Below are 20200 nucleotides of genomic sequence, written 5' to 3'. Positions count from 1 at the left end.
AGAAGCCATTGTTTATTATTGCACAAGTCAAATGATTGTTTTCAGTTTGTCCAATAGTGGCTTTTTACTGTGTAATGAGAAAAACCTATTTTATGTCCTTTGCTTTTATTTCAAAAATATAAGTTTGCTGTGAGGGATGTCAAACAATTGGACCTGTGCATGTGTTTTTTAAGGAAAGTCAACACATACACATACATTTATAGAATCGTAGAATAATTTGATTTGTATTCAGCCACTGAAATCCAACAACTTTAAATCTGAACAAATCTAAAAAAACTAATCTGAAGCTTGCTTCTCTAAGAGGTAGGAATAGGCCTGGGGTTATTTGAATATTCCCCCTGTTTCCCACTATCCTGTTCTTCACAAACTTACTGAATTTATCAGACTCTAATTCTACTAATCCATTCTTTAGCATCAGTACTACTGTAGGCATTTGTTATCAGCACACCTGTACTGAATTCGGTGGCTTTACAAGGAAGATGAATTTTTCTTTAAAGAAGATGCCGACGTTGTAGAGGGATGGTTCCTTTGGGTACTCTAAAAGTACTTTGTCTGTTGTAGCAGCTCTCTATAGGAGCTCTTCTCTGTCTACAGATCTTTTGACAAAGATGTCAAATCAGACAGTTCTTTCCCCAGTGCATGCATCTTAAAACATTAAGTTTCTACTAACAATAATGTAGTAACTGCTCTTTTATTTTTTCCTTTTTTTTTTTTTTTTTTTTTAATTTAGTGTATTCCAATTTACATTTGAGTGAATATGAGATAAAGTCAGTGGAACTTCAGTATGTGCTTTTGTACTAAGAGTTAATTAGCTGGTTTTGCAAACAACTTGCAGAAAGACCTGGGGAAATACAGCTGCTAAAGTGTGTGTTTCTTTGTTCATTTTAGTTTTTAGACCATACTCATAACTTCCTTTGGTGTACAGTTGTACAATGTATTCTAGAATGTTTTTCTTTATATTGTTCTGTGATATAGCTACGATCACACTGCAGATCCTAAAGTTTACAGATACTGAAGTTTGCTTCATGAGCTCAGTCCTGAATTCAAAACCAAATTTTTAAGACTTCAGATTCTCTTAAGGAATTTTAAAGTGACAGATTTCCTTAGAAGGCCAATCCATAGTGGTTTTAATCTTGTCCTTAAATGTGGACACCCGTTTTAGCATCAAAGTGATAGCTGAACTCTTCTGAAACAATGCTCTTGATGCTGAGCATTTCTTGGGATTGTAGCCATCCAGAGGGGGAGGATAAAACCAAAATTAAACATCTAGACAATGCATGAGAAATGTTTGTCCTGGGAAAAAGCTCCTAAGAACCAACGCATTATGTCCTGAGCTGAGGGGTGGAAGGCCTGAAGGAACCTAAAAGTAAAAGTTAAGCACAAACTAATGTCTGCCCTTATTTAAGTTTAGCCCATAAATCCTGGTCAGGAGCCAAAACAAACAGCTGAAACTTCAGATTTCAGTATGCAGTGCCATGGAATTCTCTATTTGCATTTTACATTGTGTGGCACTAATAGGAGTGGCTGGGCCTGTTTCAAATCCCTGCTCTTTGATGCCTTCATTGCAGATGTGCTGTGAAAATCTGATCCCAGTGGCAGATAACCTTTACTTGAAATTCTTATTCTGAATGGTTTTTTAACTGGTTATGTATGACAAACCTGATGTATTCTCAGTGATAAAAATCTTCAAGATGTTTTTGTAACATAATCCTGTGCATGAAACTGTAGTCTGCCCTTGTCCTTTATTTCCTTTTATTCTCTCTCCTAATACATTGATATGCAGGCAGTTCAACTGGGTATAACTAAAAAGCACAATTAGAGAAGAGTATTCCCACTTGGATAACGAGGAGGGGCAGAGGCAAATAGACTCCTCCAACCAGGGTCAGTTTGGCCTTCAGGACTCACATGCCCAAGTATGATCCCATTTTCCATTTGAGTCCAACAGAATAGATTCAAGCCTGTGCGTTAACATTAATGAGATTTAATTAACCAACAGGAGTGATCATCCCACCCACCAGCAGTTCCTTGGGCCAGGGGCTGGGTTTTGTCTGTAGCAAACTAACCATTAAACCAAGCAATATAAAAGATATACTTTCCTACAGTGGAAATGATATTTCTATTTCATAAGCAGAGATCGTATGCTGGCTATGAAGCTATTTTTTATTTTAATACCTTCTTGTAAAACTAATGGCTAGGAGTTTCATAAATTGCAGCCTAATTCCAACCATGCACATATAATACTGATTTTAAAAGGTGCAGCATCTGTATCATCTGCTGAAATAATTTTAGTTCAAAATTTAAACTAATATTACAAAGTGCTGCATTTGGACCTAAAGTGTTTCATGACAAGAATCCAGTGGCCAATAAATGAAAGACAACATTTCAGAAGGGTAGATGAGAAGAAGGGTTAGAAATTGTTCTGGGGTGATGGAATAGTATATTCTAGTATGCTGCAGCCTTTTCCTCATCTGAAAGTGATATGACTGTAGAAATAGAGAGAAATGTCTTCAAAATCAGGTTACCAATAAAACTGTATGTCCTGAATGATGCTTACTATGAGGACTCATTCATCAAAAAGTAGTTTTTTCTTAGTTATGTGATAATTCTTCAATCTCAGAGAGTCCTGGTCTTTCCTGAGATGGAAGAATAGCCTGTTTATTTTGTTGCTGAGATATATCAGTAAGAGGTGTACATGGATATTGCATATGTATATTCTGACACAGTGCCAAAGTTCTGCTTAATCTGTTTTAAATTATCACAGGTAAGCCATAAAACAATCTCCATGTTGCTACAATCAGAGGTGATCCATCCACATTTGTGGACTTACTTCTTTAGAACAATGAAACTCTGAATGGAGAACATTTGCTTTCTTGTGACAAAACAGTTCTAATTCCTAAATGGCCAAGTAAATAGCAATACATTTGCATCTGACTGGCTTTTTAAAAATTTATTCAAAGCACTTAATTGACAAAGTCATTCTTCTACTGGTTTGTTTGAGCTGTCTATACACACAAACTTCATGAAATCAACATACGTGGAAAAAGATGACTAAAGATTATCTGCTCAGTGATATTTTTTATATTTTTATAAGATATGTTAAATATAACGCAATTTTAATTTTTTTATTAATTAAAAGAGTACTGACAGTTGTACACTGTGGCAAACTGTACCAAACAAAAATTCACTGGCTTCTTCTCAAATTAGCTTATTTTTTTCAATAGATCATGATTCTAAGGGGTTTATTGCCTTTTATTTTAATAAGAGCTTTAGAACACAAAGGTGAAGATTATGTAGCTTGTATAATTTGTAAATTATTTTTAATTATTATTTCCTCTCTAAGATGTTTCCTTGAGACACCATTTTGAGGAATCTATTTTTAATAACATTGTGGCATCTGTCAAGGTGCCAGCATTTCTTAATCATTCAGATTTCACTTTTTAAAACTACTGATTAGTGCCCTCTGTTAGAGAAATGCACCTGACAAAAACAGATGAGCCCAATCTAAATTTGATTATAGTCCTGGTTCCGTGTACTTCACTGAAGTTTGCTCTGGCTTCACCCAGTATAGGAGCCAATGGTCGACATGAAGAGTGCATATAAAAAATACTGGCTGGTTTCTTAGCTGCTCATGAAGTGTTTGAGCCTGGAAGTGAAGATGCACTCTCGGATTTTCAGGTACAAACTGAGAGGCAGCAGCTGCAGATCCAACTCTTTATACTTCAGAATAAAATGTGTTGTTTTGTTCTGCTTTGTGAATGCCAGACCTGTTGGGAATTCAATTATAAACCATATTCTGGATCCTGTGGGTAATCTCCTAGCACTGTGCCATGCTTGAGACAGGAATTCAGTCCCAAGGCTTAAAAGGACGCAGAGGAGCAGTCTGCAGACAAAAGGCTAAATACTTATATTTATGCAACTGAAAAACTTGATTAGACTCAGTGGAATAAGTGCTCTGCTACAGAAGTTTTAAATGTCATTCAAAAGCAAAATTGATTGAATCAACATGGAGAAAAGTTTCTTTTTCTTCTATTTTCACTTCAAGTAAGGAGATCATTCCTTTGTATGAGCAGAGATTGAGGCTCAGCACACTATGGCCTTTCGTATTTGAGTATTGCTCTATCATGAGATGATCTGGAAAATGAGTTTTTAATAGAAAGCCTGTATGTAATATAAGGAATTGTATAAATAGTATTAAAGCAAAACAATTTATGTAAGTACTTAAAGAAAATGTAGTAACTTTCACTGCTACATATCTGGTTTTTAATATAATTTATTGACCTTATCATGGAAGAACATCATTGGAATTTAACTTGTCAGTTCAACTTTTTTCCTGCTTTTTAGAGGTGTCTCAGGATGAGTAAACAATTCTTAAAATAATGAGAACTACTTTCTTCCACCTGTCTTTACTACATCACTTCTGATTCCCTACCTCTTCCCTTCCTGCCACCTATATCCCATCAAATTCTGATCTGAATGCCCGGTTTTAACACCTGCTGTTAGAACTGGATTTTCAAAAGGCTTTGAAGCTAATGTAATAATTAAGATCATCAGATGTCTCCATTGTTGAATGTTGCTGACTTTGTGGTTTCCCAGTCCCCCTAAGCCAATCTGGATGCTGCCACAGAGTGAGCAGGATTAGGTTCAATCTGACTGAAAAGTAATCATTTGGGTTTGCTGTTGGTTTTGCTCTAGGCTTTGTTTTGTTTTCAGCTCTCAGATCTGATTTGCCATACGAGCTTTAGTGCCTGTGGAAAGATGACAGTGAAAAGTGCATGTGGAGCATGGCACAGGGGTTATTCCAGCGACAGCATAATTTCTGTTAGGCTTTGAAATCTGAACTGAAAGGGTGTTAAAATTGGCCTGAGGAGGATTAGTTCTTTGCATGCACTATGGCAAGTTGATTCCTAGATCTGCTTAAAATGCATGCCTTAAATTTAAATCGTCCTTTCCACATCTGTTGTTGATGTTATTCCAATAGAATTGTAGAAGCATCGTGGCTAAACATGCCATGTAATGACAAATTGCTGTTTTTACCAAAAAAACCCAACAACTGGGGTGCTTTGTGAATGGAGTGTGATTTATTTTGAACTTTGAATGAGAACATGAGAAACAGATTACAAAGGCTTTTATGAAATTCATTATTGCATCTGGACTTCAAGAACTCACTGTAGAAGTTTTGATTGGAATTTATAAAACTTGATTAAGAGTTGATGTGTGAGGGCTGTGTGTGTAATTTTAAATTCTGGTGCTAACATCTGAGCCCCAAAACTGCGATTTAGAAATAAATCTATTGCTTGTAATGGCAACGTGCATGGGAAAAATCAAAAACTAATCAAACTTTATTTAGGTTTTATTGGTAAGATTTACGTATCTGTTATGGTTTGTATAAATCTGTTGTGGGGTTTGTAGATAGGCTTTCAGATTAGTAAATCCATTTGGACAATATTTGCTGAAAACCTAAGGGGTATGCATTACTTGGCATTTCAGGAAGTATATGCTTTAGTGAAATTCCTAAAAACGCTTCCCCATTTTAGTGGTGACAGTCTTTATGGTGAGTTACTGAAAACTGAGCTCTATGAAAGCAGATATGCATCTCCCAGTTTTATTAGGGAACCACTGTTTTTATTTACCACTAATAAACTGGTTTCATAATGCAGCTTTAGTGTTGCTTAGTATCTAAAGGAGAATTAGTTCCTGTTCTGTATGTTTTAGAAAGCTCCTTTTCAGAGTTAAATCTAACACAAATCTGGTCAAGCTTGACTTCCAGCATAGTTTGCTGTTTAGTTACTCAGACTCCAGCGTTTTTGTTGTGTGCTTTTCATTTTTTGCAAACTGTGTCACTTGCCACAAGTTGCAGTTAAATAATCACAGTTTTTCTAATTGGGGAAATTACATGAATAAATGAAAGACAAATTAATATCTGTTTTTTTAACAGAAAGCTGTGTGTTCAAGGGTGCATGGTTTTGGTTTGAATGGCAGTGTCAGGTGATAATTTTCTACAGCCAGGTTATCAGATACAAAGAGGATACAGCCATTTAAAGATTTTTGCTTTCCCATTCTGGATAGCCAAGACAAGGACTGTCAGCAGGAGGACAAAGCTGGTGGAAGAGCTTTGGTGGAAGAACACAGGTCCTGTGAAGAGCAGCTGAGGACTTTGGGGTTGTCTTGTTGGGACAAAAGGAGGCTGAAGGGCAACCTGCAGTGACAGGACCTGTGGGAATGGTGCTGAGCTGTGCCAGGGGAGGTTTAGACTGGATATTACAAAGCATTTCTTTACCAAGAGGGTGGTCAGACATTGGAACAGGCTTCCTAGAGAGGTGCTCGCTCCCCCAAGCCTGTCAGTGTGCAAAAGGCATCTGTACAATGCCCTTAACAACACTCTTCAACCTGGTCAGCCCTGAGTTGGCCAGGCAGTCACACAGAATGATCCTTGTAGGTCCTTTCCAACTGAAATAGTCAATTCCATTCTATTCTCTGTGGATGCCTTCTCCTAGGCTTTTTCTTTAACACTGTTCACAAGCCTGGAAAGGTTTGACAATGAGTTTTACACCAGCTTTGTGAAGTCTCATGATTTATAATCTGGTTACCCAGCACACAGAACATGTTTTTAACAATTGACTCTAGAAATTTGCTTGTTCCAAACATCAGCACTAAGCAGCTTATATGAAGCAAGAGGGCTGAACTCTTAGTGAGAAACACATTTTGTATCTCTACTTCATCAGTAGCTTTTATTTAAAATGACAGCGAAGTGAAATGCAGTTAGTTTGCTGTGTCAGAGGTCACATTGCAAGAGGTGAAAGCACAGTACACAGTGCTGAAAAGTTCCTGGGAATTTCTGCATTCCTCTTCAGTTGATTCATGGGAACTTCCTTCTGGAAGAAAGAGCCATGATCCTACAGCAGTGCTCCAATCTCAATCAATACTTTTTTTATGCTTTTTAGCATAAAAGCTAATAATTCATACAGTCTCCAGTATTAACAGTTGCCATTCCTAACAGCTATATTGTAATAAAAAAAGCAACATGATAATGAATAAGAGATTGTAAAATTATATGAGCATGTTAAGGCAGGTGTGTCTGTTGGAATCAAAGATCTGGTATGAGGAGCTGATTAGCAACTATTGCAAATACAGTAAGATTAGAGCTGCATGAAAGAACCTGAATAACTGGAGTGTACCTCTACCTGCATCACTGGAAAGGAAGGAGTAAATTTGAATTTAAATGAACACAGCCTGGAGAAGATCTTGAGTTAAATCATGAAAATTTTGGAATTAACTTTCACATAGCCACGGAATGCTTTAAGATTGAGTATCTGGTCTCCCTGGCCAATTCAAATTTGAATACTATTTATCTTTTGTGAAAGTGTGATCCTAGAAAAAGTACTTCTCAGCTAGGAAAAGAGCACATAATGAGAAATACATGGTGAAATCATTGATTGAACCCCTCTCTACAGCACAGTTTGATTTTGGGGTAATTGGAGGGTGAGGTCAGGCCTTTACATAAATATAATCTTTTCTAAAAGTGATGAAGAAAATGGGCCCACAGAAACATTCTGTCTCAACTGACATAAGTGACATTCTTCTGAACGTGGAGTTCCAGCCAGTGCACTCGTTTTGATTGACATATCTAAGGGTAATTTCAAGCTTTTTTCTTCCTTTTTTCTTGAGATACACTGAACAAACTTGCAGCTGACAGGGTCTCATATGAGATTCTAATGAAGCAAAGAGAATGAAACGTTTCTTTTTATGCTGAAGTGCCAAAACTGTAACGACATTGTATCATGGTTTCCAAAAAATATAAAGATTAAGAAAGCTTGCTTGTAACTCAATAGTTATTTTGCATAATGTGGTGGACTGAATGCTGAATGTTGAGGAAATGAGTTAATCAAACTTTTCTGTCTCATCTCTTTTTTACCTTTTTCCACACGACCCTGGGAATCTTTCATTTGCGTTCCCTTTCTCTTACAGGAAGAAAATCTCTGTCCACAGTAGAATCTCACAGGACATGGGAGAACCAATTATTTGGCAATATGGGACTATTTCTAATTGTTTTCTAAGTAACAATTCTTTTTTTTCCAGATAAAGAATGCTGTAGATATTTTTTTCAAGTGCTTATCTAAACCAGCCTGTCTCAAAGTCTCTGTGTTCCAAATGCTTCATTTATATCACTTCATTTTAAAATGAGCATTATCCTAAATCCGTAAGTTATTTGCTGTTCCAAGCAGCACTACTATATCAATGAAACCCACATAAAAATAGCTACATGTGAAAAAAACTTAAGTTGTCCAAATACAAAGTAGATTTTGCTAAAGTAGCAAATTTTAAAAGTAAATAAAATTAGGAATTTCACTTACTTTAAAGCTTTAAAATTTCCTTCACTGGAAGAATTTTTATGATCCAATTAAAAAAACCCCATCAATTATTGAAAATTTCTTTTCAAAATTTCCCATTTTGGCTTGTTACAGTAAACTGGCAGTGCAATGCTGACAGGATTGTTCTTTACCCCACTAAGAATACTGCTGTAGTTCTTTGAAAGGCTCCACTTTCAGTGATTTTCTATTGAAAATTGGATCACTCCTGCTTATGTCGAGAGACTTGAAAGGATGAAACCCTGTACAGAAATATTGCAACATTCTTCTCTACTGTGTCAGAAGTAAACAAACTCACAAAACACAGTCCCAGTAGCAAAGAAGAGAGCAAGAGTGTGACAGCTGAAAGAGATTATGTTGGGATTGGATATTAGGAGGAAATGCTTGATGGTGGGGGTGGGGAGTCCCTGGCACAGCCTGTCCAGAGAAGCTGTGGCTGCCCCATCCCTGGAAGCGTCCAAGGCCAGGGTGGATGGGGCTTGGAGCAACCTGGGATAGTGGAAGGTGTCCCTGCCCATGGCAGGGGGTGTTAGAGATGAACTCTATAACCCATTTAGTTACAGTCTACCTTAGAGGCCTCATTTCTTTCCAAATTACAGTATCCAGTTAACAGATGAAATTATATATACTATAATTTTTAATGGGATAATTCCATTTCAAATCTTGTTTCTTGCTATCTGGCACATTTTTAAATTAATCTGTATTTGCTGGAGAAGTACCAGGATACTCTAGAGCCATTTGTTTTTCTTAGTTAAACAGAAGCAAACAAAAATAAGATACTTGGGTACGGCCAATGTCTGAATCCACACCAATTGCTTTTCTCTCATCATGCTGTTTGAGTTATTAAATCATCAGTCTCTTATTGCCTAGGTGTCACAAAAGAAATTCAGCTTGGTTTTTTTTCTAAAGCAAAACTCTGGAACATGTAATTTTTCTCCTCTTGGTGCCTTCTGCTGGGCTCTACAGCCACCATTTTTCCAGGCCACAGGGCAGGAGAGTGAAGGACTTGTTAAAGGTGCTTGGCTGAGGCTCTTCAGCCCCCATAAATGAACTGCTGGCAGAGATGTGTCCTGTGACTTGGGAGGCCTTGACTTTGGTCTTACTCAGCACTCATGTCCTGACAAGAGAGATTATCTTCTTGCTTGCCTAAGAAAACAGGTTCTTACACTGGCAGGAGCACCCAAATTCTGACAAGCTTTGGACAGTTGTGTTGCAATTACGTAACAGAAGACAGTGGCTACATGGGCACATTTTTAAAAACTGAGCTCTAGTTCCAAATTAAAGAGAAATAAATCGGTGTCCCATTTAATATCCTATGCATTCAACCTGCCCAGAAACAGGTGATATGTTGTTAATGATCTACTTTTCATCTCCCATTTCTATGCACAGTAAATTGCTGGTAGGTTTCCCTGGTGGACTTTTAAGAACAGAAACCAATACTTGCAAATTCATGCAAAGTTTTTAAAATAGCAAGCCTTTAGAAAATATTACAGTGCATGAAGTTGTTGCCCAATCTATTCAAAATTGGATCAGAAACCAAAGCAAGGAAGTGAGAATCTTGGTGAGGAACACAAAAAAAGGAAACATGTGGGTTTGATCAGTATGTTCAATTTTTTTTTTTTTTCCCCTGCTTATAGTTCAGCTATGTGCTTTTATTCTGTTCTAGCATTTGGAGGGGAGCAAAAGAAGCAGAAATGATAACAAGAATTTTGTATTCTTTCACTAAACTGGGATCTCCGTTGTCTTGCTTCTGCAGAGATGTTTTATCCAGTAGCCTAGTTCTGGGTTAGGGATAGTTTTGCTACACAGTGAGAAACTATTAAATAAATCTAGTGGGCATGCAGCTGGGTAGGTTTTGGTTTTTTGCTCTTTTGTAGATGTCGTCAAGAAACATTTTTTAAAGGCCTGTAGTTTCTTTCTTCATATTCTATCATTTTCACTGTGTCACTGTGGGAAGCAGGATGATTCTGTTTACTGCTTGTGCTTTTCTTTGCCTCAGTTACTATTAAGGCATATTTAAATTAAAGGTAATTATGAGCATATATGAAATAAAAAACTTGCATCAAATCAGTGGAGAATGAATACATGCTTAGTGTATCACTCAGAAAAGCTGTGACATATGCTGCTGAAATATTTAATTAAAAACCTTCAATTTTTGTACATTTCAGCTTGAATTGCTTCACTGATGTAGATCATAGGAGTAGAGCTGGTCTTGTGGGAATACTGTGGGAACAACAAAAACTACCTCTTTGCCTTAAAATACATCCTTTACTTGTCATGACTTTCTAGTACCTCATTTAAACTGTTTATATCCTCATGCCTTTTATTGTATTTAAGCAAAGGGGATTTTAGGGAAACACCTTAGAGCTTTAGAACTTTTATAAGGAAAAGACATAATTGGCCAAATTAACACTGTCACAGTCCTCACTGCTATGCAGCATTAGTCTACAGACCTTGGCAGTGATCATTGCTGGATACACATCCTTAACATACCAGGAAAGGCAATTCACTGTTACGCATGAATTAGACTGAAATCTCTGTACTTTTTACTGGAGACTGAGAGTCCAAATCCATGTTTAAGGAATCTACACAGCACTTCAGATATTCCACTCTGGTTGTACTGCCTGTCTTTTTTATCTGCTTACCTACAGCATCTCATACTGGCTATAAATGTTCTGGCACACCGCAAAACATCTCCACTGACTCCAACTCCAGGAGTTGGGCTCCTTGGTTGTGCCCAAGACTGTCTTATAAGCAGAACTCTCAGGAAGCTGCTAATGAGCATTTTCCATATTCTTATTCCTTATATTTCTTCCTACTTTCATATTGTCAAGTGTAATCAGTTAAAGGTGTGTAAATTGCTTTCAAACAGATGATTGAAATTTATAATACCTTGAATAATCACATTTCTCTTCAGTACATTACTTGCAAGTTGTGTTCCAGACCGTCAGATAGTCTCACCTTAACTTTTAAACAGCAGCTTCAAAGGGACATAACACATAGAGAACCCTCCTCCAGAACAGCCCTTCTGTGAAAGATTGTTTTAATTTAATTTCCCTGTAAACCTCTTAAGGTGTAAATTTAATTTCTCTGTAAACAGTTAAAGGTGTAAGCTTACTTTTTCCTCTTTTTGTTGTTTTTTATTTGGTTGGTTGGTTGGTTGGTTTGGGTTTTTTTGTTTTTGTTTTGTTTTGTTTGGGGTTTTTTTGTTTGTTTGTTTTGTTTGGGGTATGTTTGTCCACAGTCTTTCTCAGGCGCTCCGTGCATTTCTGTTGGAGGCTGTTGGCAGGGTATTAGCCTGAGGAGAACTCAACCTTAGAGCTCAGCTTCTTCTCCATCAGAAGACAGGTCTTGTGTGTCACTCATAGGAGAAATATGGAAGCAGTCATAAAAAACTGGAAAGTAAACAGAAATACAGTCATTTGATTTACAGGTTGACACTTGTCATTTTCACCAGGAGGTGAAGAAAACAGTGAATTTCCAAAGGTTGTAAGAGTTGAAGGCAGTACTTCTTTTAAAATTTCTATTCTCAGCTTGGACAGTTCCCTAAATTTTCATAGAAACTCTAGAAAAACATGTCCTTGTTATTAAGCTAACTATTTCTACCAACTTTTGAGTTTTATTTGACGATGTGAAGCAATATCACCTTTCTGGAGAGAAACTAACCAATGTTTAGTACTTACACAAGGAAATTTTTTTCCTAACCTCACTTTGAGTCCTTGTTAATTCATTGAAATCTTTCTTAATTAGAAGAAGAAAAATACATAGTGACCATTCATTCTCCTCACTCTTTGCATGAGCATTTCAGAACTACTTGAACTTAAACTAAGCAACTCACTAGCAAAGTTCTACAAACTTCTAATTTTTCCATGTGTGATTTTCCTGTATTTTCTGAAAAACAGAGCAAAGCACTGGGGGTATGTATATACCGTTGTAAAATCCTGCAGTCTCTTCTGATCCATAACTGTGTTTCTTGGACTATTTTTACCATACTTTCCATAGTTTTAATGGACTTTCAAGCTTCCATTCTTGTATGACTAGGTAGGTAGAAAAATTGTTGAAGTGTGACTTGGAGAATGAGCAACTAATAACTTTAAATTTACTGCCTGTTCCAGTAATCTTAGTTTTCAAAGTGTCTCAAAAGGCAGCAAAACTAGAAATCTGGCTTTTAGAGTCCATGTAGGCAATACTTGAGATGATTTTGAGGCATGAGGTTTTCATAAGAAGATTTTAATGGTAAGAAAGAAGCTCTTTCTCGCTTTCAGTTTGGTTGGTTTAGTCCACTGAGTTGTGTTGCTTTTCTTGCTAGGCTTAGTGGTTTTAATTCAAAGAAAGTAATGACAAGAAAAAAGCAAAACACATCCTTTACACTGCTAAACAACCACAGTAATATGTTTAGAGAATGTATTGAGCTGCCTAATCCAAAGCTCATGGAAACTGAAAGCAGGTTGATAGCAGTGGGATGTAATTAAGCTTTGCTGACTTTTTTGTTTTTAACCCTTGTGAGTTAAATAAGATCACTTTTCCTGAGAAGCAGATAGTGAGGGAAGGGATGACAGTATCAGGGCTGAGATAAGAGCCAGGGTTGGCTGGTGTCCACTGACGTCTTTGAGACAATAGGCGCTTTTGAAAGGTTATTTCAAAGCTCAGGATCCATTTCCAGAGGGACTGGTGGCACCAGCAGGTAAGCAGTGTGGGATCTTGCTGACTCTACCACCTTTATTTAGTACTTGCCATCTAATGTGCAGTGAGGAAACACATCTTCCAGTTAACATCTCCAGCAATACAAGAGGATTCTTTTTAGTGGACTAAAAACCAAAATTAATTCTAGACTTTTTGGGTTTTTTTCCAAGTCAAGTTTCAGTCACACTGAGCAGTAAGACACAAGAGACAAGATTGTGTTAAGAGTTCTGCTGACCTTCACTGTTAAAATAATGCCTGTACATAGTGCAGATGACTACACATAGTTTTTTTTATTTGCATTAGTCTAGACAGACTTTGTGACATGCTGCTGACTTTCTTTCTTCTCAAATATGAATTCAGAATGAAAATAAAACACCGTGGATGAGATACTGTGAACCATTATGATAACTCATGCTAATTGAAGTTAGATTTCAGGATTTATGAATTATCTCTGCTCATTACATTAAACTAAAGAACTTTGAGGTCATTTAGTCCATTCGTGCTGGTACAATATACTTACTTCCTTTCTTCCTAGGTTGTATTTAACTACAAAGAGAAAAGTCTTGTGCTGCTTTATTTGATGAACTGTTCCACAATCCAGAATGACTTCTCACAAAGTTTTTTTCCTTCTCTTGTTCAATAGAAATAGTTTTCCCTTGATTACATCACTTTTAGTTGTTTCTTTTAATTTTTACTTGGAAACTTGAATTTCCTGTAACTACTGTGTTCTTGATTTCTTTGGTAAAAGAATCCTTTATTTTGAGATCAAAGAATTCTGATGTACATTAGCACTTTAATTATAAGCTGCAGAATGATAGCTGAATGAATAGGGTGAAGGCTTTTTTAGGCTAGCAGGGCTGGCAATTAGAAAGGCTTTTTCATGGCTTGCAGCGTAGTCTATTTTTTTTTTTGTTAAATATGGCTATTATTGTAAATGAAGATTAATAATCACTAATAGCTACTGGTCTCTTTTAATGTAATATTCTGCACAAATAAAGCCCTCAGCTTAGATGGTGCTGGTGCCCCCCTTCATCTCCTCTTTTGCAAATGTCAGTTGTTATTTAAGCAGAGTAAGCAGAAAAGGCAATTAACTCTCTGTCTTCAGTCAAGTTTAACCTCTGTCTCAGGGACATGGGGGTTTTGTGCAGAGAATTGCTGGAGGACTGGGGGTAAAATAATGGTAATAAATCAGCATAGTATAGTGGTCTAATTTAATATTGTGTCTAGAGTCTGCTGTTCTCAGAATGGAAAATTTAAACATTTGGGAATGGACAGACACAGTGATGCCTCCAGACTCCCTTGGGACAACCCTGTTGACTGTGACCCTCAGCAGGACCCAACTAGCAGCCCTTAAAAACGGCAAGATTTAGTGCCATTGCCAGTTTTCCTGTTTCAAATATCTTGAGAGGTCAGTATTGATAAAGTGAAATGGAGTTTAAATAGTTAAGAAACTTGGAGTTTGTTACTTGTTACCTACTCATTTTGCCTAATGAGTGAATTCTAAAATCTATCATTTTCTAAAATTTGTCTGCAAGTGAAAACTATTTTTTTTTTTCTTTAAACCCAGTGTCAAATACACATTCTGATCAATTCCTCACTCCAGAAATTCCCCAACTACTGATTATTGGACGAAGCTTGGATGAAAATATTGTTCATTAGGGTTCAGAAGCTGTTACAGCATTATCCTATACCCAAAAGATCAGTTCCTGGAGGGCTTTTTAGTTTTTCTGAAAAATACAAGTGAAAAACTAAAATGTGTTTTGTTTTTTTGATTTAGACATTGTACAATAACTTCTAGAAATTTCACTCTGATATCAAAATTCTTTTGAAGATGATTTTCATTGAGTTTAAAGCTATTCAGAGTACATCAAATGCCCATACCCATTTCCTTTCTACTGGCTGGGGGAGGGGGAATTCTCAGAGTCCAGAAAGTCTTAATGTATTTTTAAGTATGAAAATTAATTTTATCTGTAATTGCATCTGTCTTCAATTTTAACATATGGAGGAGTTTTGAGATGAGTTTTTCTCTGATGGTGAATTGAAGCGCACTTGCACGCGTGCATGCCTGTATCACTTCAGGTGCAGTCAGCTCTGCCCCGAATTTATTTGTTCACTGTGGGTCAGTGCCATATTCCACAGCACTTCTTCAGTTTGGAGGACAATTTATTTGGAATTTTACATAATGTGGGTCAGTTATGCTGAGTGCACTCTGATTACAGTATGCTGAAGGACGTTCTAGGATTCTGATACATATTCATTCTATAGGATTTTTTTAATTCCATCCTTTTCTCCCTACCCTTGTGATCAAAACGTTTCTCTACGCTGTAATTGTCGCTTGTCTTGACGTATTTGCCTTGCAAGTCTTTTTTCCTCCTGTAATCCATCTTTAGTGTTGTGTCAAAATGATGTTCCTCAGCTGTTCTTTTAATCTTGCCTTCTCCTCTTTCAGACATTGCCCAGGCTCCTGTTGATGTTGTGCAGCAAATTCCAACTTGTTTTTTTTTTCTAAATAGTTCACCTTTTTCAGACTCCATCCCTTCCACTCTCCAGACTCTTGAGCTACTTCACTTTCATCTTACCTTTCACTGCAGTGATGAGACCTTCACCCTTGTTGTCCTTATATTTGGAATAGCAAGTAGTAACATCTCCTGCAGTATTGTAAGATTATGTTCTTTTAATATGTGCTTCTCTGTGTAATATTTGCTGTTTCCATCAGATCATGCTGCCTTTCTCCTTTTAATACGGAAAGCACATAAAGATACAGTGGAATGAAATGGCCATCATAATTTAATAATTTTAGTAACAGGTGTATGATTACAGACCCAGATGTGCTAATAAATCTCAATTTTACCTTCAGATACTTTGAGCTTTACTGCTAGGGTTCCTTATGAATTTCAAGGGCCATTCTGTGATCTGAGTTTTCTTCCTCTGTTTTATATAAATATTCTGTAATGGTAAAGATTATTTATTAGGTCTTTATTCACTGTTTTCCAGGGACTGGTTAGAAAGATGAGAGAGTTTCTTTTTCAGGTAAAATGGCAGCTTCAGGAACATGCCAGCTAATTATAAAATACTTCAGTAGGTTCATCAAAATGACCTGGGATTTCCAAAGACTCAAAGAATTTGTCAGACTTGGCATTTCCCCCAAGCCTGAGGGTAGGTTGCTCAGACCCAAACACATTCATCTTTAATTAATGGTTTCTTTTTAAAAGAAAACAACTAACCTTACCCCACCTTTATTTGTAAAGTTATACTGTTTAATTACAGATCTTTTGAGGTTTAAATATCAAATTATTATTGTAAGTCAACTGATTACTTCTTATTTTAGTTCCATTGAAGATTGAATGTTCTGATATGAAAAACAGTGTGAAAAAATTCACAGAAATTCCTCCTTTGAATTCTGATACTAGTAAGAAGTCTAAATACTTTTCCGGCTCGGTAAATACTATGCAAGTAAATCCAAGAGCGGAATCTAACCCTAATTGAAGTAATTGCCTAAGAAGGAAATGGAGCTTCTTGGTGGATGTTGCAGCATATATTGGTGTCTGGGGGTAGCCCCAGTGAATTCTCCCCCGAGGTAGAATGTGCCTTTTAATGTTGATGGGTCTTTTCTATGAGCTCTGTACTACAGTGTGATGTCTTTTCAGCTTCCCTTGGATCCTCAGCACTGTGGTTCACTGGTGTCTCTCCCTCAGGGCCAGGCTGTCGTGTTTAATGAACTGTCAGTGCTCCAATCCTGACTGATTAGAGTGACCTAAGCGGAAAAATTCGTTGTACCTTTGCATCAAGAGGTGGCAAGAGAGAAAAGAGCAATATTTTCTCTGTATAACCATTAAATATCTCAGCTTTTCTGAGTTTGAGAGGATAGGGAGACTTTAATATGTAATACCATTAATCTTTCCATAATGCTTATTCTGTTGAGTATGCTGAATTGACTGTCCAAGTTTGACAAGTTCCTCAAGGAACTATTTCCTCAACACATCATGGTTGATTTTCTACAGGTGTTTCAACTCCTAAATTCAATTTCTTTATTTCATTGTCCCTGGTTCTCCCTAAATTCTGTCTAAGGACTGGCTGCTGCCTAGCATATATTCGTTGTCACTTAGAAGACATAATTCCAAAGAAAATTTGGGCTAAACAGAGTATGGTTTGAGGCTTCTCTAGTAGCATTTCCTCATCCTCATCTCACAATCTCCATAGTCAGGTCTGACTCATTTTGAAGGTCATGCAATGCAAAATTTAAGGATGGTGGTATATTAATGCATCTCAGTGTCCTGATATCGTGATCATTAATGTTGAAAAGGTGTATAAATGAAATGGAGATAGATGAGGAAAAGTAGAAAAAAAAATGTATTGTCACAATAATGGAAGAAAAATAATAATGAACATCAAGGAGAATGACTGTTCAGTGCTGAAGCAGATTATATGCATTATTTTAATGAAGAGTGCTTAATAGTACATATGGTTTCCCTTGAATAATAATTGTGTGCTGATGAAGTATGATTAGAGACTTTTTTTTGGAGTTCAATTAAATCAAATCCATTTCTGTAAAAGGAGAGTGATTAAAAAGATGATATCAAGGTCTAAAACTGAAGGTTGTGGTTGAAGCTTCCTACTGCAGATTTCTTTATTATTGCACTCCTCTGATGACTATTATCTAGTTTTTAACAATGCCACAAGTTTCACACTGAGTCCTGTAGATTCAGCAGGAGAAGTGGCTTTACAGTTCAAATAGAAGCTTGGGAAGTACTTGGATGTCCTTGAATGTGTGATCCAGGGATTGTTTCCAACCTGGGAAGACTCTTGGTTCATGCATGTACCTTGAAGCACGTGAGGAGATATTTTGATTAATTAAGGCTGTAAGGCAACATAGTGTTTTCTGGGCTGATCTGTTTCTGTAGAGTGCTTGTGAACCTGGGTGATTAAATGCAGACTTGCACTGCTGCTTTTTTTTATCTGTAAGTCATTACTGTCTGCCTTGGAAGGCTCCGAGACCAGCAGGGCCCAGCCAACTGTCTGGCAACTGTTAACAAAATTATCAATTATCTTGTTGAGTCCCATCATCTTGTGCTTTGATTATCCTGTGAGTAAGGAGGGCTGGTTGTGCTAACATCCTGATTGGCGCCCTAAACACACACAAAAGGCAGGGAAGGAGAATGATATTCATTAACTGGGAGCAAACACAGGGAAGGCCATCGGTAGCGTGGAAGATCGTGGTGTCCTGGCTCTTAATCCTGGCTTGTGTTTTCGTAACACTCCTCAGGAATCTGCACTGATGCCTCTTGTCTGTTATTCTGAGAGGACTTTTACTTTCTTTACTTCAAAATTCCACTTATAACAAGAAAAAAATACTTTTTTTTCCCGCATAAATGTGTGCACTGATAGCTAGCTGCATGTTTTACCCTGAAATGTCCGTATTACACACGCAAATAAGAAAAGCAAGCTAGGTAGTTTTGGTTTAAGGTAGTTAACATCTGTCCAAGATTCAGTTTCTGTACACGATCACTGTCATTAGAGATCTTTCACTCTGATCTATGGAGATAAATTTTGCTTCATATTTCATTATATATTTCTCTTTGTACCAGAACAATAGCTAAATCTGATTCCTCGGGGCTGTCTGTAGCCATCTCCAGGCAGCTAACACTGCTTTTATATAAAAAGGACCCAGCACTTCTTCCCTCTCTGTTCCATACCTAAAGAGGGTCAGAGAAGGAAAGAAAGAATCTAAGAAGTCATTTCCTGTGAAATGGTGGTATCTGGGTTTATGGGAATGCTATGTGCAAATCATTCTGCTTTAAAGCAGACTTTTCAGTATCTGTCACCCTTAAGTCCACAGCTAGTAACCAGAGCAACCTGATGTTAAAGTTGGAGCTAAAAAAGAATTAACACTAGAGCAAATCCTTAAAATTCTCTATAAGAAATCCAGCATGAGGGTTTGTAAAGGTGTAAAGATTTGTGTTGTCGTGGTGTGGCCTCCTCACCCAGAGGTCAAGAAGTGCAGAAGACCATTCTGTTACATCCTTTTGCATGCTCATAACCACACACTGGGGAAAAGTCTGACTAACTCTTTTTTTTTTTTTTACAAAGGTTTTGATCTAGTGGCCCTTCTAGGAGTTAATTCAACACTATCTTTGCACATAGATACCACTAGAATTTGACATACACTAATATGAAATACATGATTAGAAAATCATCTCAAGATTATTGCTGCTTACAGTTATGTGCTCCACAGCTGACTTCATGGCTTACTGTGTTAGCAGTGACCCTGGGTGTTCTGTGCAGACAGTGGCTCTGCCTCAGTTCCAGATTGAGCACAGGTTCATGTACACAGTGCCAAGCCTAACTCAATAAAGCCATTATATTGGAAGTGAGTTAATCATCCCTCTTCTCTGCCCCTGCGGTAACAAGAGCATGGGAACTGCCAAAAATGGGTCATGCTCTGTGTGAGGAGCAGCATGATGTGGATAGAAGGTAAGAGTGGAAAGAAACTCTGGATAATATCAGGGAGTTATAACCCAGGGCTTGGGGAAGCATTGCTTACTATAAATTAATGCAATTTAAAATACTTTTTTAATACAATCATATAAAATCCTGAGTTGGAAGGGACTTAGAAGGATCATCAAAGCCCAGCTCCTGGCCCTGCACAGGACAACCCCATAAATCACACCATGATATTAGAGAATTCACATAAATGCATTTAGATACACAAAAAAATATATATCCCCATATACTTACACATATAATCTGAAAGGTAGTAATTTCTATGTGTACACAAAAAGCAAAGCAGAGATAAGTAGGAGTTTCTTTTTTGTGCAAGAAACTGAAAACAGTGGGATGAATGATCACTGCCAGCTGTGAATGAAATCCATCCAAAAAATACTTTCACTGCTCTAAGTGCTGTATATTACTAAATTGGCCAACAAATTAGTTTTTAAGCAAATTAATCACTTAAGAGGATACTTTTGACCTTAATTTTTCAGTGCCTCAGAACCTCATCATGAGTCATGTAGAAAGCATAGTGTGTGATCATGGAAATTGAGATCTGTATTCCAGAGTGAGCCCAAGCCACCATAATTCTGGATTACTTTAATATGTAATTTTGGGGATGCCTAGTGCTGTGTGCCACACTAATACAAACAGTTAAGTGCTGC

General features: G+C 37.1%; 1 protein-coding gene across 6 annotated transcripts in view; it reads left to right on the top strand.

Moving 5' to 3' along the window:
• NAALADL2 (N-acetylated alpha-linked acidic dipeptidase like 2) overlaps positions 1-20200 on the top strand; it is a 421863-nt gene that overhangs the window by 365920 nt on the left and 35743 nt on the right. The gene's annotated exons all lie outside the window — the stretch shown is intronic.

Source organism: Corvus hawaiiensis, chromosome 10, assembly GCF_020740725.1.
Source record: "Corvus hawaiiensis isolate bCorHaw1 chromosome 10, bCorHaw1.pri.cur, whole genome shotgun sequence".
NCBI classification, from domain to species: domain Eukaryota; kingdom Metazoa; phylum Chordata; class Aves; order Passeriformes; family Corvidae; genus Corvus; species Corvus hawaiiensis.
The sequence above is the reverse complement of the archived record's forward strand: the minus strand, read 5'-3'. Positions and strand labels throughout refer to the sequence as shown.